The sequence below is a fragment of the Ambystoma mexicanum genome, chromosome 12, assembly GCF_040938575.1.
Source record: "Ambystoma mexicanum isolate Mex_15411 chromosome 12, UKY_AmexF1_1, whole genome shotgun sequence".
Classification (NCBI taxonomy): domain Eukaryota; kingdom Metazoa; phylum Chordata; class Amphibia; order Caudata; family Ambystomatidae; genus Ambystoma; species Ambystoma mexicanum.
Window position 1 is genome coordinate 688,966,996 of NC_090936.1, and position 25,229 is coordinate 688,992,224.

Genomic DNA, 25,229 nt, shown 5'->3' on the forward strand with positions numbered 1-25,229 from the left:
TATCTCTTCTCTAAACTGTATGTATATGTGGAGATTATGTAGACTGTACAGGAAATGCATTATGGCAAAAAAGGGTGATTCTTTACTGCAAATCTTGTCTAGTTATACAAGAACGAGTGAGCATAAAGCAGTGAGCGTGTGGCGACAATAGATCAAAAACTTTATGGTGAAAACAGATGTTTCAGAAGAGCTATTAGTTATGAATCCTGAAAGAGCGAAAGAAAAAATTATTATATGGGATTGGGTAAAGACATACGAGGATTGTCAAAAGACTGTGCATGCCACCCTCCATAAAATCACCATGAAAACAGTGCGAACTACTGAAAGCTACTTACTAAAATTTCCAGGTGCGGAACCAAGAAATGCATTTCTGAGGTTCAGAATGAACTGGTGGTACACCAGAAATAATCTAGCCAAGTGGAATGTCATTAGTAAAAAGGAGAATTTCTGCAGATTTTGTAAAAAATCAGACAAAGCAGAAACTATATTTCATCTGATAGCAGAATGCCAGGTGCTATTACCCATGAGAATTGATTACTTTAAAAAGCATTTTGAAACATACACACCACTTACAATTGAAAAATTCTGGTATCGTATCTACAACACACAGATAACTACGATAAGATTAGCTGTTGTGAATTTTCTAAAAGCACTAAAATTAAGGGAATATTTTTCAACAACGTAACAAATCAGTGATTGAATATGTGCAGCTACCTTTGTTCTGTCTTGTTCTATCTGTTTTTATATGTTTTTATATTTACACTACGGATTTTATGTCTTGGAAGACGGTGAAAAGAAAATGTAATTTTATTTTACGCTACACCCTAATGGACAATTGTGTGTGTATGATAAGTATTTTCGATTTTTTTTTTCTTTTTTGAATGATGAACTAACTTTAGTATTTTATGAAAATTTGTTGATTTTTTTTCTTCTTTCAAATGTACTTTTTTCTACTTTTTTTTTTTATTTTCTTTTTACTAATGCTAATTTATAAATGTAAATTTATATTGAAAAGTTGATTTATCAACTAAATCAATAATAAAAAAAAAAAAACATCATAAGTCACAGAAGCAAAACTATTTTTTTATTTTTGGAGATACTTCAATTATATTCTCCAAAGAGGTGAGGCTCTTTAGTTGGGCCTCATAGATAGTCTACATATGTTTCAGCCTTTCTTTCTGTTAGCCGTTATCTCTAATGCCTTATTTTGTATTTTTGTTGGACCTTCTTCAGGACAAATACATTTCTTTGTGTTTTGGACTCAATCACTGGACCCTCTTGGATATCCCTGTGTCTTTCACACTATAAAATACACAAACAAAACATTCTAATTAAAAACCAAACAATATACCCTAAACATAATCCCCCCATCACCCGTTCACTCCTAAATTATTTTATGTAGTCATTGATCTTATTCATTATGTCATTTGTGAAGCTATCTGTAAAGCAAGGTGTGACATCAAGAGCAGTGCCTAACCAGGGGGGGCAGGGGGGGTTGAGATGTCCTTAGGTTTTTAAGCATTGCAGGTGAAGTTCAGTGGTTTTGACGTTTTGGATTTTAACGATGATGTCTATTCCACTGAACCTTTTCAGGGATAATGACATGCTTGATTAATTAAACAGAAAATCACCAGTGTCATATACAGAACCACATTGATGTCTACCTTGTGAAAGATATCCCAAGTATCACTAGCTCCTACTCTTTACTGCCATTCTATGCGAACAATATAGTTCAGAATGCACTGGGCCATACTGACTTCAGTAGTCTACTTGTTTTCCGGATTTGTATGATGCCTCCAATTGTAGCCCAAACAGGAAAATAAGCTTATATCATAAGGACAATAAAACACCACAGTTACAATTGAGAAGACAGGAATATGCACACGATGCAACAAACACAACTAGAAGACAGATGTGCCATGGGGCATCACCAAGAAAAGCGTCACTTCTGGCAATTAGGTATCCTAAATCTCAAGGCTTTTAATCAAATATGAAATAAAACAATGTAGCTCTAAGGATTAATTGTGGAAGGTTCTGCCAAAAGTCTGTAAACATCCATGTGCGTATTTATGCTTTTTCAGTTCAAACATAGCGCTTTGATGATTCTGCCCCGAACACTATACAAATATGCATAATAAAAGAAATGTGCATAATAATAATAATAATAACAACACAGATTCTGCCCCTAACACTATACAAATATGCATAATAAAACAAATGTGCATAATAATAATAATAACAACACAGAGACCTTCATGTTGTAGCAATGTTGTGTTCAAGTCGCTTCTACAGCCTGATATCTGCACCAATTCAGGGACCAAAATTGTTCTTTGCGTTATTTTATGGCCTCCAGTAATAAAATGCACTGTTATGGTGATTTTAAATTCTTCGTCCACCAATTGGAGACTTCATCCACCGGAATCATATAATTCTGTTCGTCTTGCCAACGTAGATTAAGTTGCATGGACACTTGGTGGAATAACTTTCATTCTGTGAGTTACCCGTCGTGAATGACTTAAAATAGACTGCATATGGATCAATCATATAACGTCTTTTCAGAATATAGTTGCAAAGTTGACATTTGAAAAAGGGGAATGTTCCCCATTTTTGTGCATGCAAATGTTACAGTCCACCCATTACTAGTTGGTGCTTTGTCTGTATTTGATAATCTGTGGATTTGGAAACAATGTTCTAGAGTAAAGAATAATGTTTGAAACCTCTGTTGCTCCGTGTCGTCTTGCTTCCAAGGTGAGCACATTGCCCCTGAGCTATCCTTCCTAGGCAGGCTGGAGAAAAGTGACAGCCTCAATGAGGGCTCTAGGCCATCACCAGCTCTGGCATGCGACAAGGGGGTGATGGCTATTCACACCCAGGGGTCTGTTTGTGGTGAAAATGCTTTTTTAATGGGAGATTGACTCCACACGTATTGTGCAAGCACAATGTCCCTTAAAAAACAAGATGGCTGCCACCATAGCAAATAGAAAAGGGATAGTGTCCCTTTTCTATTTGCTATGGCGGCCAGATGGGAAAGAGTAGCAGAGCTGGGAGACCCAACAGATAAGTGGAGGAAGAGGGTGACATGGACGTGGGTGGCGTGGAGAGGGCCTTTGAGGGATGATGTGTCATGGTGGGTAGAGAGTGGAACTGGCGGAGAGGCCAATATGCCAAAGCACCTCACAAAAAAATAGAGGCACCCAGGGAAGGGGCTCGGGTGTATGGTGGAACGAGGGCAGGACACTAGCAGCTGGCACCAGCATTTCCAGCCACCTGATTGGCACTAAATTGTTACATCCAAATTTTAAATAAGCGCAGGACAAATACGCATTTGCCTCTCACGTTAAATGTGAACACACGAAGAACAAAACAAGAGAGAAACATTTCCATTAAAGTCATTTTTGCCCCTCTTCGGCAGCCCATTAGCCACTGGTGTAACGGGGGCCCCCGCAGCCCCGCGGTGCCATGGGCCCCACTAGCACATGTCATGGGACGGGGTCCACTTGGAGAAAAAAAAATCTTTCTGAAAAAAAAGAAACTTTTTTTTTTTAATCTTTCTTTTTGAATTCACTCTGTATCCACAAAGAAATAATTTCTTTATAAGGGCAGAGTGACTACAAAAAGAAACTTTCTTAAGTCTGAGGGCTCCTGCCACCCCATGACATGGAAGACCCTAGGCTGGAGGCCTCCATGACATGGGGTGTGGGAGCCCTATGACTTCAAAAAGAAATAGTTTATTTTTGAAGTTACTCTGCCTTCATAAAGAAATGATTTCCATTATGGTTCGGTCCTTAATGGAAATCATTTCTTTATGAATCAGAGTGACTTCAAAAAGAAACAATTTCTTTTTGAAGTAATAGGGCTCCACTCAACCCCTTGACATGTGCGTGTGTGAGTGTATTTTGAAAGGGTGTACACTTTAATGTGTAGGTGGCTGCCTGTGTGAGTGTATGGTGAAAGGGTGCACACAAATGTATGGATGTCTGTGTGTGCGTGTACAGTGAAAGGGTGCACACTTAAATGTACGGGTGGCTGCTTGGGTGTGCCTGTATGGTGAAAGGGTGCACACTTAAATGTATGGATGGCTGGGTGTGCGTGTATGTGTATGTGTATGGTGAATGGTGTGTGTGATTGTGTTCAGGGACACAACAAAACTTACATTTCGGGGGGGCTAATCTTTCAAACGTTGGCATAGGAGCTAACTTCACAGGCGGTGGAGGAGGGGCAAACTTATTTGTGTGAGGGCATCTAACTTCTTTACACATTTTAATTAGACTATTCTAGTGCCGCTTCAATGTTACAAGCAGTTAACTCTCTCTTTTAAGTCTTAAAGCACTCACTTATGGACTGATGTGAGAATGAGTGGTCTCCTGTTCCTTCTCTACCCTTCCAATCACTCCCCTGGCATTCAAGTACTAAACCCGCATCACGATTTAAATTGCCTAATAAATTTGGCATTTGAATGTAGTTACTAACAGTGAAATGCTTTACACTACTACTTGCTGACCCATTGTAAATTTCAGGTTGGGGTGCTGAAGCCCAGTCAACTCAATGGTGTTACGCCACTACTTGTGTTTAATGCCTTGATTACTTACTTGTAATCGTCATTACTCCTAGCCCTATTCTTCCTCGTTCCAGTACTTGTGTATGAGGCAGTACTTGTGTATGTAGCAATCTGCCTCATTCACAAGTACTGGGATGAGGTAGAGGTACATGGAGGTAATGCCTGACTTAGCTACCTGTAATCTTCATTCCTCCTAGTCCCACTCTTCCTCATCTCAGTACTTACCTATGAGGCAAGGAGTCGCATACGGAAGCTCTGGGACAAGCAAGAGGGACGTGAAGGTAATTCTGGGCCAAAGAGCTGATTTTGTGGAGGTTGGAGTAGGGCATGAGAGGCAGAGGGGATGTGTGGGGGTCAGGATTGTGCGATAAATCATAATGGTTGTCTATGTCCAGACTAAGCAGGCATGATATGTGGTATTAGTGGTAAGAGAGGCATTTTGGGGCAGCCAGTCTGGTCATTCCTCATTTTGGTATGACTGTTTTTTAACCGCGTGTTTCTGATAAAGCAGTCCTGCTAAGTGTAATTACCTGGCTATACTGGCATTTGGGTGCTGCCATCTAGCCGTTTCTTGCTGCAGCATTGTATATTTTTCTGGCCATCTGTGATAAAATGATATGATATGATTTAAGTCATTTATAAAACGCCTGCAAACAAGTGTTTCTAGACGCGACAAGACAATGGAGGGAAGACAGAGGGAGGACAAGACAAACAACCTTACTAGGCCTTGTGTCATTCAGATCGTGCAAGTGCGAGAATGAGAAATGCAAGGTGAAAGGGAGGGGGAAGTGCAAGGAATAGGGGAGGCGAAAACAGGGCAGTAATGCTCTGAGTGAGTGCAGCCAGGGCAGCGCGGCTCTGGATAGTGCAAGGAGAACAAGGGACTGTAGGGTTACAGTTACAGCCCCTAAGTGCCTGGTAGGCATGGAGGCAGTGCAAGGGTGAATGATCAAGAAAGAGCCTGGATTATTCCAGCGGGAGGCACCTGCAGAGGAGAGATCTACCCCCACTCTCTGCCTGGAGAAGCGTCTAACCCTTGGAGAGTTGGAGGTAGCTGGGGGAAGGGCTTGAGAAGGAAGGTATTTTGGAAGAGAGCTTTGAATGTATTGTGGGCCCCGACCCCAGAAAGCCTTTTGGACAATGCAAAGGGTCTTGAACTTGATTCTTGCAGCCACCGGGAGCCAGTGGTGAGATTTCAGGGCTGGAGAGATACAATCCCTGACCTTGAGGTCAAGGATAAGTCTCACAGTCCTGTCCTGGATTAGTTGCAGAGGGCGGAGAGTAGAGGAAGGCAGATTGAGAAAGAGGATGTTGCAGTAGTCCAGCCTAGAGAGAAACAGGGCTCTGGAGACAGTGAGCTTCTGGGGGAAAGTGAAAAAGGGAAGCGTCCCTTTGAGGAGGTGCAGCTGATAGTGGGAATTCTTGGTGACGTTCGAGATGTGAGGAGAGAAAGAGAGAGTGGATTTGAATATGACACCAAGGTTTTTTGCCTCGCAGGAAGGCGAAGGAAGAGGACCCAAGGTGGGCGGCCAGAGTGAGAGAGGGAAAGCAGGGACAGGGGTCCCAATGAGAAGGATCTCTGTCTTATTGGCATTAAGGCAGAGATCGTTGGAGGCACACCAATCCTTTATCACGGACAGACAGTCAGGAATGAGCGAGAGAGGAGAGGAGCCTGAAGGAATGCTGTGTCATCTGCACAACACTGAACGTTAGTTGAGAAGGTAGAGATCAGGTGGTCCAAAGGGGCCAAGTAGAGGCTGAAAAACCAGGTGAGAGGATAGACCCCTGGGGAATGCTACAGGTAGAGAGAGAGGTGGCAGAGAAAAAGAGACCACGTTGGACCAGGGAGGGGCAGTGCAAGAGAAAGGAGATAAGCCTCTCCAGGGCCTGATCATTGATGCCCAGGTTCTACGGTAGTCGATTGATTAGCTTTTAGGTTTGAAAGGTTATGTTAATGTTCCACATTGCTGCACTGACATTCCTGTTTCTATATACTTACATTATAGATATATTTAACTCAGGGGCCCAGATCCCTCCCCAAGGAAATAGATGATGGGACTGAGGATGGTATGGGGAGGATCCCCTGATCACACTTCCACAGGGCAGGATACAGTTAAATGAGATCTTCGCAGGACCTCTAGCACCCCAGTTGATCAGTGAGGAACATTTCATTAATAATTCAGGGCAGAATAGTCTTCATGGCTTTCACCCTCCCTAGTTAGGCTATGCAGGACAGTGATCTTGGCACATCCCCAACTGAGAGCCCCTGAAGTTCTTTTTATGGCAAAACCAAAGTATTTGGGAGTAAAATTAAGTGTGTCTGCATTCACAGGACATTACAGGTGATTATCCTAATACTGTTGCAGTCCAACCATAGTATCGTGAAAGGCATTTTTAAGCCTCAATTAGATGTTCTTCGAATGCCAAAGACCCATAATTGATAAATGATTTTAAGTTCTATGTTTTCAGCCCAAATGCTTCACCGTGGCTGATACAGTGTTGATAGATCACATATTTCTGACTGCTGCGTTCAAAATCACAAATACAGGGTTGCCGGCTCGCGATTTTATGACCATGGAGTTACCTGTATTTCATATAGCATTGCCAGTTTGTGAATTTTTGACAGTGGCTTTACTTGTGAAAGATATAAAGTTACCAGTCCATTGTCTCTCGGCACAGTGTTCTTTTGCTGAGGATACAATTATAAAAATGAACTGTAAATCAACACTTCCTAAGCATTTCGAGAATTTGAAGGCTCACCAAGAGGTTTTCCCGCATGCAGTCCAAATGCTGGATAACCCCAAGGCCTGGGTCCTGTGCATGCACAGATGGAAGAGGAAAATGAAATCCAAGATGGCCAGATGAAGGTTTGGTCCATCCTAATAAATCCAGAGTGAGATTGGGGTTGCACCCGAGAGCATCAACCTATCACAACCCTGCCCCAATTATAGGACATGGGTGCATAACCTCACTCAAAGACCAACCCAAAGGAAGAAGTCACCTCCCACATAAACTCTAGCTCACAGTCGGTCAGTGTGGGTTGCGGCAACAGGAAATACAAGTTTGGCAGTGGCTCTAGACAGGAGAGAATTGGAGAACGTGGAGGCTGTGAGAAGGACATGGTTGAAGTGGTGGCAGCAGTGAAGTGCAGGAGGAGGTGATCACATTAGGCACAGCAGTTGATTCAAAGGAGGTGATGGTGATAACATCAGGAAGTGAAGCTGGTATAGAGGGGTAAGGATTGATAACATTTGGAGGAGAAGGTAGGACACTAAAGGAGGAGGAAGTAGGAACAAGGGGGCAGGAGTAGGAGATAACATCAGAAGGTAAACCAGGTACAGAGGAAGAGTAGATAACTTCGGGAAGGTGGTACAATGAAGGAGGAGATAGCAAAGCACAGGGCCAGGAGGAGCTGTTAACAACAGGTGCTGAAGTGTTAACAAAAGAGACAATCAGAAGATCAGGAGGTGAATGTGGTACAGAGGAGGGGGAGAAGGTAATAACATGAGAAGGTGAAGGTGTTGCTGTCAACATGAAGGTGGTGCCAAAGAGAATTCATTGGTAACATCAAGAGAAGCAGAGGTGGGACCTTTAGGTGGTGGAGGTCAGACTGAATAGAAGGACATGAGCAGTTGAGCAGTTAAAAGGAAGAGGAAGGGTTGGCCAGAAAGGAAGAACCAGGAGGTGGGAGGAGTAATGAGCTAGGGAGGAGTCCTGGTTAGGGCAGGCTTATAAGGGTACTTCTCCTCTCCATGCCAGCTAGTCCTGTTTACCTGTCTGATGGCAAAACTACAAACAAGAGTTAGCCTTTGGGGTGGGGTAGGGTGTGATTCCAAGAAAGTCCACAACTAGCCCATTACCTGAAGAAAGGTTTTGAGAAATGCTGGAGCCCGCAATGCCCAGAAAACTGAGAAGGGATGGCGGATCCCCAAAATAAATTACTAGAAAGGACATTCAAAGTACTAGGAAGGCCTAGGAACCAGTGATGACCATGGACAACATTGTGGGGACCTCCTAGAGGTGGAGAGGTAGAGTTAAATCCAAGAAGATAAACCTTCTTGACATTTGGTTTGGTAGATATCTCTACTTTAATTTACCCCCTTTTTGTACATATTCAGATAATAAAACTATGAACTTGAGTCTATAATCTTGGTATTTTCATTGGTCCCAAGCAGCTCTCTGACAGATGGTGTTAAAAGTGGGTTAAGGAAGGTATGCAGGTTCAGCAAATTTAGCAAAAACAAATGTGTAACCACATCCAATAACACATGCCAATTTGATGAAATGTGATAGACATTTTCATTTTTAAATATAATGTGCAAAAAATACCCTTTCAAGGCAAATATTTTCTATCCATCCCCTTCAGTTATGGAGATTTTTGGTACAAACATAGTCTTTATGTGGAACTATTCCATGACTCTTGATCCCGGTATCAAAAAAGTAAAGACCTTAGGTGTGATGTTTGACTCCACCCTTTCCATGAAAGCGCAATTCAACTAAGTCAATAATACAGCAAATACTCAAGCTACTCGCGCAGGACATTATTGAGCCGGCAACAGGACCCACTCCTTGGGTCTCACCCATAGTCCCGGTCCCTAAGAAAGGCTCTGGCGACATCAAGATCTGCGTCGACATGCGCAGGCCCAACAAAGCGATCATCAGGAAAATACATCAAGCCTCGAGAATCATGAACATGATTCATCTGTTGAATGGAGCACAGATATTCTCTAAACTGGACCTGAACAAGGGATACCACCAGCTAGAGCTGAGTGAGCAATCCAGATACATAACAACTTTTGTCACACACATGGGACTTTTCAGGTATAAGCCGCTCAGTCTCACGGTGTCCTCAGCCACCGAGATCTGAGAGCTATAATGTCATCAAATACATTCCCAGCTGCCTGAAGTATAGTGACGATATATTGGTGTTTGAAAAAGATCAGGGCCAGCACAACACATTGGCTAGGGTGTGAATTGCACTGTAAGCTCACCCTCAGTAAGGAAAAATGGAAATTTCACAAAGGGACTTTGCAATTCTTTGGACATGTGTTCTCAGCTCAGAGAATGACCCCAGACCCAAATAAAGTGGCTGCACTCTCTAACACCGACCCACCGACCAATGTATCTGACTTGCGTTAATTCTTGGGCCCAGGCAATTACTGCACCCGCTACATACGAAACATTTGCATCAGTGAATGTACCCCTCCATATGCTCACAAAGAAGCAGGTTCCGTTTGTATGGTCAGAGGCCTGCCAGGAAGTTTTCAAAGCCATTCGTCAGCACATCTCATCTGCGGAACACATGGTCTATTTCAACACAGCCAGAGACACTGAGCTCACAGTCGACACAAGCCCGGTGGGGCTAGGGACCATCTTGGCCCAAGTAGATTCAGAGTCACCAGACAAATGGCACATCATTTCATATGCTAATAGGAGTCTTTCTCAAACAGAACAGGCATATTCCCAGGCCGAGAAGAAAGGGTTGGCCGTGGTGTGCACCTGCAGACACTTTCACTTATTTCTGTATGGAAATCTGTTTACCCTTGTGACAGACCACCAGGCTCTGCTGTGTATCTTTGGGAATCCCCAGGGCAAAATGCCTCCCTGAATTGTGAGATGGGGCCTACAACTGCAGGACTAGCATTTCGCAACATACATAGTCCTGGAAAAGAGGAGAATCCCTCACATTTTCAATCTCGCCATCCAATCACCTCAGCAGAAACAAGCTCTAGGATAGCAGACCAATACATCCACTATGTAGTCAAGGCGGCCACCCTGAAAGGGGTTGACATCACGGATATCATTCAAGAGTCAGAGAATGGCCAGGCAGTCCAGATCACCCTGCAATGCTTGAGGTCAGGATGTTGGAAGCAAGCTAAGCAGCTGGGGGAAGTCGCCTACCCTGAAGTACAGTGAGACATGGAGAGGTTATTGCTCATCAAGGAGGAACTAACGTGGGCAGAGGAAGGCTTACTCTTGAAAGCAATCAAGATAGTAAAACCACAAACCTTGAGAAAGAAGGTTCCAGAACTAGCACATGAGGGACACAGGGGCATAGTAACCACAAAGCAGCTCTTGTGCCAGAAGATCTGGGTTCCCCACCTTTATGGCTTAGTTGAAGCACTTCTCAAAGACTTTCCGACGTGCACCGTCCTTAATCCACACACCAGACATAAATCTCTGCAAATGCGGATCTCCCTGAGAAGGCATGGGACAATGTCGCCATCAATTTCTTTGGTCCCATTGTTGGTAGTGATTATGTATTCGTACCCAAGGACAAATATGCCAGATTTCCAGAAATACAATTGGAGACCTCCATAGCGGCCTATCACACAATCCCAGCCCTTGATAGGAGGATCACGGCATACAGGGTTCCACGTGAAGTGAAGTCTGACAATGGGCCCTCTTTTACAGTACAAGACTTAAGGACTTTTTGCCAAATATATGGGCTTCAAACGTAGACGAATAACTCCCTTATGGCCCCAAGCCAATGAAACAGTGGAGTGCTCTAAGAGTAACATTAAAAGAACTGTCCAAATTGCTCACCTAACAAGAGAACCATTGGAAAAGGTACTTTACCAGCTCTTGAGGGACTATTTTTTTATTTTTTTATTTATTTGTCTTGGTTTTAAATGAAAAACCTTTACAAAACCTCAGTAATACAAGCAAAACAATAATAGACAGATACAAACAGAAATTGAGAAAAAGAAAAAGAAAAGATGCCAAAGAGAACCAGGGGCAACAAAGCTAAGACTGAATGTGGCCCTCATTTTGCTCATACAATTGGCAAGTGCCTTTTGAACTTGAAAGTATGGTATTGTAGCCGTGAGCATAATTTCTTGACCAGCGATCAGTCTGTCCCAAAACAAATCACACATTAAGCTCTCTTCTTTAGCCACGAATCTTCCGAGTAACGACAGTCTTGTTTCCCAAGTGCCTTCGCACTCCATTAGCAAGTGTCTAAGGGATTGGTGGCTTGGGGAGTCGCATTGTCTGCAGAGTCTTTTTGCTATGTCCCCCTGGTTTCTTCTCGCCAAAATTTCCCCCGAATGGGCTAGGTTGAGTCTTAATCTCATAAAATTATTTCTTATTTTTCAGGAAAGTTTTGGAGATAACGAGGGAAAGAGCCAAGCTTTCTATCCACCCTAAGAAAGAGGTTTTGGGGGTTGAGATTCCTTACTCCGTCGATGGTGGTGATCCATTCTCTTATTTCCAAAAGCTTTTTTACTTTCATGGGATTGCAAGCAAGGGTTTCTGGTGTTGATTCAAGCCTGAGCAAAATGCCTCCCACGTTCTTCTCCAGTCCAATTAGTTGCTTTGATTTTGATTTTTTAAGATGTTCATTTACGTCAAAGTAAAGGGAGGACTGGCCAGCAGTTGTTATTTCACAGTAAAGAGATAGGAGTTTCCAATCTGCTCGACATCCCAGTGAGGTCAGTCCCAGCTCAAACCGAAGGCTCACAAGTGGGGTACACATTGGGAGATTTAGGGATTTTTTCCACAGGAGACCCTCAATTTTGTTCCAGTTGTAATGCCAAAGCAGAGGCTTTGCTTCCAGACCATACAAGAAAACAGGGACTGCTTTGGCCATGAAGTATTTGATGAGAGGGAGTAGTGAGAATTTACAAAATTTGCCATACAGTTTCTTCATTTGCGAGATGATCTTGGTGGCTTTGTCCAAAATGGCCGTGGTCACTTTATTCTGGGCAGGAGAGGCTAGTATTTCATAGCCAAGGTAAGTGAGTTCTTCGACCCGGGGGACTGCTTTTCCATCCAAAACCCACTTTCTAGAGCCTAGATTCCTTTTAGGATGTTTAAAGATGAGAATCTTGGATTTCAGAGGATTAACTAGCAGCCCATTTTGTTTAGCATATTCCCCTTGTTTGGACAAGAACCGCTGCAGACCAATCGCCGAGCTGTCCAGCAGAACTAAATCGTCCGCGTACGCCAGCCAATGTATTCTCCTTCCATTTATCCTGGGGCTGGCCAGTGATGATGAAGCTAGGAAGTCTCCTAGGTCTGACAGAAATAGATTGAAAAACAGGGGAGCTCCAAGACATCCTTGCCGCACCCCTTTAAAGACCTGTATTATATCTGACAGGTGACCCAAATCATCCAACCTGAGTCTTATAGTGGCGTTCCTATGGAGCTCCATAAGCATTGCTAGTAGAGGAGCTGGAATCCCCCAACTATGGAGTTTCCGCCAAAGAAGGAATCTGTCCATTAGATCAAATGCTTTGGACAGGTCGACCCAAGCCCCATAGAGGGGGGCACCCTCTTTCTCATTTGTCTTTTCGCTGCAATGAGGGACTATAGAAATACACCCCATAGCAGCACAGAGAAAGCTCCATCAGAAGTCATGTTTGCGGAGCAACGTCAGACATTACAGCCATACGTCACGCTGCCCAAGGAAACCTACCCATAAGAGCAGGACCTCAGAGACCGAGATGCCCAAGCGAAAGAAGGGATGAAGTGCCATGCGGATGCCAAAGACAAGCTCGAGAGGCAAGCCTGCATGAAGGGGACAATGTAGTAGTGAGAGCATCGCACCTACAAGCACACTGCAGCTTTCAGTAGTGCCCTGCTGACAATCAACAGAATCAAGTTTTTTTTGGCAACTTCAGGTGATGGACGCCGGCAAGTAATGCAGAATTCCTCACATTTCAGGAAGTGTTCCCTGAGACAGTGTGGTTAAGAAAAGAACGTGAGGAGGCAGATGCAGATGAGTCTGAAGATCTGTATAAAGGAGATGGAGAAGAGCAGCAACATATGGGACATATGGGACCCTCTGGTTGGTTCCAGCCTGGGGAGGGTCCAGGTGAGTCATCCTGGTCGGCTCCAGAGAGCAAGGAATGGACCTCATAGACGCATTGAGGAAATGGATTGAAAGTTTACTGATTGTTTAAAAAGCGGGAGGTTGTGATGTCGTAAGAGTCACGTGTTCTTGGTCACGTGAGGTGGAAGGCATGGGGAGTGCAGTAGATGGAAAGGGAGGGATTACTGTTTTGGAAAGGAGGTGAGTAAAGACATGGTATAGCTTCTCTGCTTTGCCCGCGCCTTATTTTCCAGGTGCGCCATGTGGGAAAAGGAGGAGGACAATGCACTGCGTGCCTCTAGTGTATGCAACCCGACAATATCAACATATGTATTTATTAATACGTGTATTTCTTCAGTCATATTGTAAATATAGTCTGACTCCTGATGATAGCTGAAAGCCTGAAATGTGTAGGCTCACATGTCAAGAATTAGGAAATAAACAATGGATAGAAAAACCTTCAAAGTGAGTCGCTGACCCTGTAGTAAGCACATCAGTATTCAACGTCCACAGAAAGGGCGATCTTTTGTAGAAGATGTTCCTTTTTGATTAAATAACAATGCCATTGTTCATTCTAAGGTACAACAGTTTCCGCCTCGTGTATTTATATAATCACTGAAAGTTCAAAGAGTTATAACTAATTAAGGGAAAACACCATTTGTACTGGCTCTTACCTTTCTACCTTGTACAGCTAAGGTATGTATCGTTGAGCCCCTACCAGCTTTTTGCAGCAAATAGCTTCAGTGCTGAGCACATATCTTTGAATATTGTATTAACACGAACCAAAATGCAAATGGAAAAGACCGTTAGCTTGACTTCAGCTGTTAAAGTTCAGGAAACCGTTTCTAATTATGTAAAATCGATTTGCTTTTCTGCTTCACTAACCAGAGAAGTAGACAGCAAATCAAGATTTTTTTTTTTCTCAGCTATATTTTTCTAATCATGGCATTTGCACTCACTCTCTGAACAGAAAATTACAGCACTGAGTCATGGCCAGGGATGCACCCTGAACAAAAGATAGATTTTGAATGCAGTCGACAAAGATAAAGCACACATTTCTACACCATTCCAGGCATGCCACTTTGCAGAGCAACAGGCTGTAATAAAGTAACGGCAGGTGCCAAAGGGGGGGACAGGGCATTCATTTGGCACGCAAAATAATTGAGGGAGACAATGCATGGCATGAGATTCTTAGTTTGTTGAATTCTTTGTGCGAGTCTTAAATGCTTATCCAAAAATGTCTGTGAGCTGGAGGTATTTTAATGAGCATTATCAGACTTGTGTTTGCCAATATTTTCAATTTACTATCCTTTATGTTGCACGAACCGAAAGAGATGCAATGGTAATTATTTCTGTGTCTCTTTGTGTGCCTCCTGTACACACTACTCGTTATTCCTTTGCAGGGATCAGTGCAGCTCTACCCTTACTACCGTTAATTTAATTAGGTAACTGCAGTACAGGGGCAGAGGCATAGGCCAGAGGCTCCACTGGGAACATATACATCAAGGAACTTATCAATCAAATATTCACAGACCAACACAAGACTAGTCATGCAGGGCCGGCACTCCAATTGGACCAGTGACTTCCTTTGCCCCTTACCATACCCCGCATTCTTCTTTCTTACATAGTCGCTTCGGACGTAGATGGACAGATTGCATATGCCTTGGTAATCTCAGAGCCTATCCAAGGCAGGCAGGTCGATGAAGCTTGAGCAAATCCCATCCAACAGGGCTCCACACTACATTCGTCTACTTTGGCAGATCTTCAGACCCCCACACAATCAACAACACGCCATAATGATTACACCTAACTGGTAGAGGCAAGTCTACCAGTAAGAATACACCTTTAACGTTATTGGCATCTCAGTCCGACAGTGCTCATTTTCTGCACGTCCTCTCTCTGAAACCTAGAGAAGTCTAGTTCACACGCACACAATATTAAACAAATGCAATCCGACCCCACCTTACTGTCTTTCCTTACCACACCCCCTAATGAGTGCTTCCTGCTTTCTCCAACTACTTCTTAATCCACTCACTCATCTTCCCACCACAGTTAATGGTCGGGAAAATCAGTCATGAATATACAATATATACTCACACAAGGCTCAGCACATGGAGGCCACTACCGTGTTATTAGGTGAACAGTGTAGATGTCTGTTAGATTGGATAACATTCATTGCACTTTCAGCCACTGCTTATGGTTTGATTAGTTTACATCTAGTATGACATACACTTTGCTTTCAATGAGTTATATTCAATCAATTAGTTATCTGTTCAAAAAATGCCTCGTTTTGGCCTTAGATTCTTTTCACTGACCACTTGCTCTCAAAAAGCATCAGTTCCAACTTTACTGTTGTCACTGTGCCAACTACCTGCTCTGCCACATTCCTTCAATAGGTATTAACCCTTAATTTCTAGGCAACTGTGTTCCTATACAGACATATTCCTTTGGATCGCCAACCAGAACACACTTTGTACAAGGATCATTATCTGTTATCTCAATTCAGACCCTATTCTGCATAGTATTAACTTTAAAGCCCATATTTCAATTCATCAGCACTCCATAGCACAGGCCGTGGAAAGGAAAATCACTCCCTGTAACCCTGTTAGTCACTTACACTCAGCCAGTGTTTACTTGTTTAAGGTCCCTCACTTTCATTCCAAACAACTGAAATGGTTTCCTTCTCAGTATTTGCACTTTGTGGAATTCTCCAGCTTTTTCAGCAGAGATTAATGGTCAATCATCTATCATTTTGAAAAATAAAGCAGAATCACTTGCTTTTTGAGAAGCTGTAAAGGAATGATCACCCTTCTCACTATTTCTCGATTAATCATCAGTACACCCGCTCCACACCTCATAGTGATGTATTCTAACTGTGTTTTCTGTGGAGTATCACTTACATTTCCATTCCTTTAACAATGCGGCTGAGCATTGTTCACCATGGCCATCTTATAGTAATGGAATATCACACCTGGGCAAGTTAAGTGTGAATGCTCTCATGGCACACACCCCTGCCGTTTACCACATGCAGCCAATGGAGAGAAATGTTCTCTCAACACATTTATGCAATTGCACATTGCCATGGAATCCTGGATTGCCTCCTTCCTAGAAGGTACAGTAAGTATTCTCTGAGAATGCCTCAGCTGCGCCCTCCCCTATCAACTGTGGTGTACCCAAAGGGTCGTGCATCTCAGCAACTCTCTACAATATATTCACAAAGCCTCTCTTCGACCTCTCTGATTCTCTCAGCATACTGTGGGGTACATTTGCCAGCCCCAATAAAAAAAACCTACAACAAAAACCACATTTCCCCATTTCGCCCCAAAAGCAGCTGTGCTTTCTTTCCCTGTTGCAGAGGTGGCAAGCGTTCAACACTGCCACTACAAAGAATGTCTGCACTTGCTTCTTTCATCTAAATCCAGCAGAAAATGACCTCTGCTCTGAATGGCATCACCTTTTTCTCTTCTGTTATGTTGAATACTGAAACTGCGCACATGACTCAGAAGACGGCTTTGAAGTTTGCTCTTGATTCATTTTTCACAAAGATAGTGCCCTTCAAGGAAACCCCTCCTGGCATATTTCATTTCTGCTGAGTAGCAAGAGGTGAAGCAAAAACATTCCCAGAGCAGCTGATGTGCTGGGAAACCACTTGAAAAGCCAAGAAATCGGATTACTACTGAAACACGGCTTGAATTTACTTTTAGAAACAAATGAACTCAAGCAAAATACTTCAAAAGAAGCTATCTCTCTCACTTGCTATGTGTCAGTTTCAAAGAACCCATTTGCCAAGTATATCCCTGTGTATAGAAATTGACCAGAGCTATAAACAACTTTCAGAAAGTTAATGCCAAAGAATGTGTGCTACAGAAATCGGATTGGGAATCTCAAAATGAACCGAAATGAACACGTGTGAAATCTGCTTTTGCAAAAGCAAGAAAACTGCTCTTTTGAAAGCTGAATGTGAAATCATCCCATATTCGCACAGAAACAGTATTATATGTGTGGGGCTGGGGTGGTTTAAATGTATATTATGTTATTTATAAAAGGATTTGGGTTCTGGGTAAGAAAGAGAGAAAAGAAAAAAAAAGTGTTTGAAGATTTCAGAACCAGTTTGGCAAGGCAGGCACTTCAAAGAAATCCAGCCCCATGGGAAATGAAGCCCCTTTACAAATGTGAAAGGGCCAAGATGTGGAAATTTCACGACCTTGTCAGACTGGCCGGCATTTCCCCAGCATGCGACAATGGACCGAGGGGAGTTAGCACTTCACAAAGAAGTGTGAGTTCCCTTCCATTCAAACTGGAGGACGTAAAACGGGGAGTCATGGCAACCCCTGTGCAAGGGGACCAAAGGAAGACATTTGGCTGGGGGTTGGAAAAACCGCCCACATTTGGGGACAAATCCAGCCCATTTGATTGAAAATTCTTTTTACATTAAGAGATTTATTTCAGTAATCTAAAGAAGCAGTAATGTGAAATTATGACAATTTTAATGTCGTTTTTGAACTAGTAAAATAAGACTATGTGGATCTTCTTGCCATGTGGTGGACGTGAACGGCAGTGAAAAGGTATTTTTGGGGAAAGCGTAAATGGCAAAGATATGAAACTTTAGGAAAATATGCCCGACATGTTAGGCTTATGTGTAGCTATTTGTAGAATTTGAGATCAAATGTTTTCCATGCAAAATTGCGAAAGAGTGCCAAAAGGGCGAAGCAGCATCGCACAGACTGGGCATTTGAACCAGAATATTCCTTGTGAAATATGGGATTTGCCTGATTTTTATAATGGTGGCATTTGTAAATATAAGGGTTTTTTTACCATAGCTTACATTGGTAAAGGTAATTGTGGCAAAACAAAGCCAGTCATAAAACACCCGCACTTAAACTGATGTCACTTCCTTGGAACCAATCCGCCCGCAGGGAGGATGGGGCCACATAACCTGACCTATCCCCTCCAAGGGGTAGGTTCAGATGACTTCTGCCCACATTGTAAAAATCCTCTAATGGCATCCTGACTATATAAGAAGTATGCATAGGGATATTCAGGACATTAAAGAATCCAGACATTCAACAATCCAGACATTCAAAATTCACCCTGCAAGACTCCAAGACTCAAGAACCAGATCCAGAGAGAGTTGATCCAGATCCAGGCAGAACCACTGATCCAGAACCACCTATCCTGATCTAGATCCAGGCAGAACCACCCATCAGTGTCCAGACAGAACCACTAATCCAGGGAGAAAAGAGGAAAGGCTGCTGATCCCCTTTGGCAGAATCCAGAGACCAGACTCCTTTTTGTCCAGCTGTTCACATAAAGGAGAGCCCAGCCGCTGCCCAACGACCAGACCCTGGCCACACTGTCCAGAGACCCTGCTAAGCTGTTCCAATAACCCAATTCCAGTGCATTTTGTTAGTATCACCCTCTCCAGTACCGAAAACTGCATACACCACTCTGTTATCTTGCATTCTGTCCAAATCCTATAAAAATCCTATAAGAAACCCTTGTAATTTCCCCAAATTATCAGCATTCTCTGTTTATCCTGTCCTTAGAAGAATCCATGTTAGTCTCCATATGTTAGTGTAATGCTGGCCAAATCATTTCAGCAATCTGTGTAATTCCTTAGTACCATTTTTAGATAAAGTAATTAATTCCCATATAAAGAGGAACAGTGTGCGAATTGGTTAAAATTGCAAATTAACCTACTTGCGTGCAGTTTCTTTCTTTACTGATCTAGTCACTAAAATACAGTCTCAGTTGACAAATCATTTTTGTCAACAAACCCAAGTTTGCCCATGAAATTCTTTCATCCCATAAAAAGTCATCCTTTCACTTTAGTATCTTACCTGTTATGTGCCTTGGTAACCCATCAGAAAAAACGATGTTCGATTTGACTGTTTAGCTCATTTCCTTAGCTGTTTGCTTGTTTAAATCTGTGAAAAAAGAAGAAATTGCAATTCTGCCACATGCGATTTTTGCTGCATTGCTTTCCGTTCCAAAGTCGATTTTCTCACCTGTATTTGTGTTATGTAGTTCCCTGCCTAGTAGTTTGTAAGCTTTCTTGCCTTTTAGTACAGCCACACAAATTCTTGTCCTATCCATTCTACCACATATGTAAACTGACCTCTAATTATCAAGTGATTTCCGAGTGCCATTTTGCTCATTTTTCAAGGGTTTTTCATGTCGTTTTGGCCTCCCCTTCTGGGGTGATAGGTCGGATTTTAAATCTGATTTTTCCCTCTTATTTCTGACTCCTTGCCACTCCATTCCACCCACACAAAACTAAGTCAGCAGGTGTTTGGGGAGTGTTGCAAAGGGAGTGCCTAACAGTTGTGCCAAATATAAGTATGTTCAAAAAGTGACTTTGCTTCCACATACATTTAAAGTAATGTGTCAAATGTCAGAAAGTTATATTAAGTGTATCATAACATTTTTGTCATGGGTACTAGGCAGGTAGTTGGGGCAAGCTGGGTGGAGGCTTGGCAGGCCTGGCATAGGCACACAAAAAACCCATATCAGATACCTCCTCTCAAGTCCTTTCTAGTGTTTGTAGTAACTTCCTGGTTACCACTTCCTATTGCCAAACAGGAAGTGCATGACAATTCATGAGCTCTCTAGTGTTTGGGTGTGGCTGGCCATATAAGCCACACCCAAGATTCTTCCAGTGCTTCGTGTTGCTTAGTGTGAGCTGCATCAGCAACACACTCGCAGTGCTCTGGATCAGCCAGCTTCTGCTTACCTGCTCTGGATCATCCTGCTTCAGCTTACCTGCTCCGGATCATCCTGCTTCATTTTAGCTGCTCCAGATCATCCTGCTTCAGCTTTCCTGCTCCGGAACATCCTACTTCTGTTACCTGCTCCAGATCCTCCTGCTTCTGCTTACCTGCTCTGGATCATTCTGCTTCTGCTTACAGGTACTCTGTGCTTTCTCCATGCCGCAGCTATCTCCGGTCAAGAGGGGCCTCCAACACTGGCACCTGTAAGAACAAAGAGGAACAGTGTTAGCACACGCACTTCAATGACGCTGCACATACTCACCGAATCTTTCCGCGGCGCTGGAATCCAGGTCAGTTGTACGAGCACACAAACCCCTGCAAAATAAAGAAGAGACATTAGTCATAGCGTTAGCTCCAATAACGCGGGGACTATTGCACTGCGCTCCCTCTCATAACACAATACATACTTACCAAAGCCTCCGTGCAACCTTACCAAACCACCAAGGCTCCGGTAGCGCTGAACCCGGACTCGAGGCGCTAATATCCACTCCTGCAAGGGAAAGGGAGAGACATTATCAGGCACGCTAGAATTTAAGACGCTGCGCTTACCTACCAGCAGCTGACTTCGACACACAGCGCTATTCACCCACAAAATACCTTGGCAAACAAAGACAATACGAACAATTCAAGACACTAGACATTCTCCACGCAATGTTCACTTGTGGAAAAGACTTTCTAGCCAGTGAAGAAACTGGCGCCTTGAACACTCGGCCTTGCTGTTGAGGCATATAACAGCGTGTGGCATCTGAACTCAGCTAACAGACATTGGCATCATTTATTTGAGCGAATCGCGCCCCTGCGAATGCAGGATGGAGAGCACACCTTACTAAAGATCAAGGTAAGCCCTTAGGGGACATCACAGCACACAGTAAAGAGAAGGGAAGGGCCCAGGGGAATCAGGTGAATTCAGGTCTGAGTGTATATCTTATATTTGACAGGAATCCCTCTGGGTGAAAACAGGGGAAGTGAGAACTCGGGGTCAAGGGAGGCTCATCCATCGCTCCTGCAGAGACACAGGTGAGTGTGACAATTTTGCTGTATATCATCACCACAATGGTGATTGCTGCCCTACCTTTGATTTGTTTGATTTTGAATTTTAATTTAAAAATAAATAAAAATTGTATTATTACACACCAGCCTGGTCGTTGGCCCATTGCTATACAGGATGTTTGTTAAGGGGTGTGTGAGACAGGTTGGGTGCCTTCTCAAAGCATAATCCAAAATCAATAAAATTAAAAGCGTTTTATTGTCCGCCACATCCCTTGCCAGTGGAAAGAGTCCTGGCCTGGAGGGTGCCATGTCTTTAAATCCGTAACAATACCATGCACCAACTATGCTGACGACACGCAAATTCACCACCTCCTTTATGGCACCTAGACTGATGATGCTGCCACAATGAGCTCCACCCATGCCACCATCCAAGCCTGGATGGCAACCCATGGCCTCTGTCTCAATGATGAGAAGACTGAACTTCTCATTGTTGGTCCCTCTGCCATGCTAAATAAATTGGACCCTGAGTACTCAGCCTTCAATATCTATGGCACACTGATCCCAGTCTCACCAGCTGAAAAAACCCTCAGAGTCTACCTTGATGCTACACTCTCCTTAACCCGTCAAGTAAATGCAAAATCCTCCTCAACAACCTACTTAACCAAACTCCTAAATGCCACCATACACTTCCTCTCCACAGACAGCTGCCTAACGATCGCCCGTGCAGTGCTGGGCGCTAGGCTGGACTATTGCAATGTACTCTTTGCTGGTACCTCGGCCCACAACATACAAAAACTTCAAACTATCCATAATAACGCCCTATGGGCTGTCCTGAACATTCCTAGGTCGGATCTATGTGATCATTGTGCCGCCCGCAACTGCGACGCTGAAATTGCGACGGCAGTTACGGCGCAGCACAGTGATCATATTGATCACTGTACCCGCTTCCCCTGGCCTGCATTACCCCTCCCAACTCCCCACCCCACTTACCTTTAGAGAAGTGTGCTGCCCCACTCTGCGGTCCCTGCGGTGTCAGCACCTCCCACTAACGTGGGTTGGAGCTGATGCCGCAGGGTGCTTTTTTTTTTTTCTTTCTTACATGTCCCCCGCTTACTGAGATGGTAAGCGGGGGACACCCCCGCAACTCCCACTCTGCTTGGGCGCAGTAAATGTCAACCCTCATTTTGTGCGCCTGCAAAGTTGCAGTGACTGCGGGGGTGCACAAATGAGGGCAACATTTTTGTACGATACCTCCTAGATCAGAACACATATCATCTGCCCGCAGAGCAACACACTGACTCCCCATCCGAAAAAGGATCTCATTCAAGACACTCACAATCACCCATAGATGCATCTCCAAATCTGCCCTGCCCTTTCTGGTTCAAAGAATTAGCAAGACTCACGCGACCAGGCCCACCAATAGACTGGTTCAACATAAGTTCAAATGTGCCCAGTCATTGCTGCTATGTATTAGAATTCCCTCCAACATGCGCTAAGGGTGGAGGAATCCTATTGGGCCTTCCGTAAAGCCCTAAAATTCTAGCTGTTTGACTAACCTGCTCAACATGAATCCCCATTGAATTATGTACCTGTTGTGATGTGCAGCACTTGCTGATTGTAACCACTATGGATTCTACAACTGTGCTCCCTGCCTGTGATGTATAGTACTTAGGTACTGCTACCTAATTTGTTACATGATAATTATGTACTGCTTTAAACTTGTTTGCGCCCAGATGCCTAAGCGCCCGGTGTGCTTTATAAATGAATAAACAATACAATACAACAACCACTATATATTCTATTACTCATGTTCCCTGCCTCTGGGCCACATGTAACTGGTTCTCTCCAGGGCTCTAATGCCTGAGGGTTTGTGTGTGCTATACAAATGGAAAAATAAACAAATAAATGACTAGAGTCAGAAGATTCACCTGAGAACAATTCGATGAACTGATTAGTACCATTATGACATGTGAGGAATATGATGTTATAGTAAGTTACAATTGTTTAATGTCAAAATTTCCAAGATGACATCACATCAAATGGGAGTGAAACTGGTTTTGGAAGCTACTTGCATCAGACCGCCCTCCTCATTAATGGTTTAGTGTGATTTCACTTTTTCAACCCTAATTAATCAGAGAAATTAAACACACCTCTAACGGGAGTTTTGTCTGTTTTACAAAAGTTCCTACCCATGGATTTTTGGACTACTCACAGACTGACTAACCAATGGATTGGAGCAAGGAGAGAAAGAATAATTAATAATAAAATAAAGAAGAATGAAAAAAACACATTTTGGATTCAAAGCCGAACACTGTAAGTAAGGCCTACCTAGAGTCATAGATCCAGGCATTCTTCAGTGGAAAAGACAGCAGGCAGGCCCAAATACAGAAAAAGGAAAATCAGACTGTTGGAAAGCTGATATCTTGCTGACTGATGCCCACCTGTTTCTGAGGGGAATAATTAAACCAGTCCTTAAGAGGGTACCCACCTGTCTCTGAGAGAGCCAAACTAAGTTGAAATATACACAAAAGGGGAATAGATTAATCCCCAGCCCCTGTCATTTTTATGTACTGAGGTGTGGGGTTATATACATTGACTGTACATCCTTGGAAGTTTGGGAACATTTCAGAAGTGAATACGCTTCTGGAATTATAAAATTGATAGAATCTGCATCAGGTTTGGGGTGGGGAGAAATTTGGCCAAATTAGTTGTCACCCTATGAAAACATCCCACAGGTTTTTCACATTCTAAATGTGTGTCATCTTTGAGGTATGCTGTCAAATCAGTTTAGGACCAGAAATGTATTACCCAGAAAGCCAATGTATGCAAACACATTATGAGTGCTTACAATGACAATGGCAGGGTGAGATATTGTTTCTTCTAATGTTGGATACTTGTTCATTTCACATTGGTGGGTTTAAAATCCTTTGGATGAGCAGTTGACCTTTAGGCATAACTTTTTACATGTGTGTTTCAGAAGAATGAATCAATTGGTAAAGTCAACCTCTGACACCCGCATTCCTGCAGCCAGTACCTTTCAAAAACAATAATGTGTTTTTAGTAATCTCAATATTGGAAGGTAACCATAAATAAAGTGTATCCATAATGTAAAATATGATTTATCAAGGGACTTGACACATCTGGCATCAGATAAATTACACCCATTACAGCATGCCACAATGTCACTCTGTTTTCAGAATGTGCTCTACAAATCTTTTATTACGTGAACAATAAATAAGGAAATAAATACATCATCACACGAGGTATCTTAAAATAAGGAACGTCCCCTCGAACTGCTTAAAAAAATCTAAAAGTGCCTTCTACTTAAAAAACTGGTTTTAATTGAATTTTCTCCACCAGTCCTTATTTGGAAAAGGCCCCTGATGCTGCCATGAATTTACACACAACACAACAATTTCCATACTTACGTTAAGGTTATCGGTTGCATTTTCTGTTTCTCTGATCTCCAACTTTGAATTCTTTCATGAATGAGACTGTTGACAAGAGTTATTTGATGCATATTAGCACAACTTACAAGCCTCCATCAGACTTAAAGATTGCCATTAGCTGGATAGTTGGAATCTCAAGGCCAGAGTAACTGCCTCTTCCGGTAAAACAAAAAGTAACAGCATTTAATTTAAATAAATCTATCCCTCTAAAGTAGCAATGGTAATCATTATGATGGGTGGAATACAGTTAATTAGTTGTGTTGACTGATTTGATTAGGCCGTAACCCAGTTGATTACGTGACCACTAGCTTCAAACCTGGTCCATGATTTATTATAGGTGTATCTGCGATGGCTTCAGTCTTCCTTAACCACCATTGCTACTAGAGATTATCACATTTCAATGCCTGTGTTCTCAAATAGACTCCTATGTCATGCTGTTTCCATAATGCCCCTATGACAAAACCAAAAGGAATAATGGTTACTCCTTCAAGTCAACTTTCCCTTTCATTTCTGGAATCAGAATAATAAACAAGTGATACAACATTAGCAGTCCATGAGGGGATTTTTTTTAGCATGGGTACAGGATACGTTTTAACAATAGCAACCACTAGTGGGGTACATGGGCTGCAACATAGAGTCAGGGCATA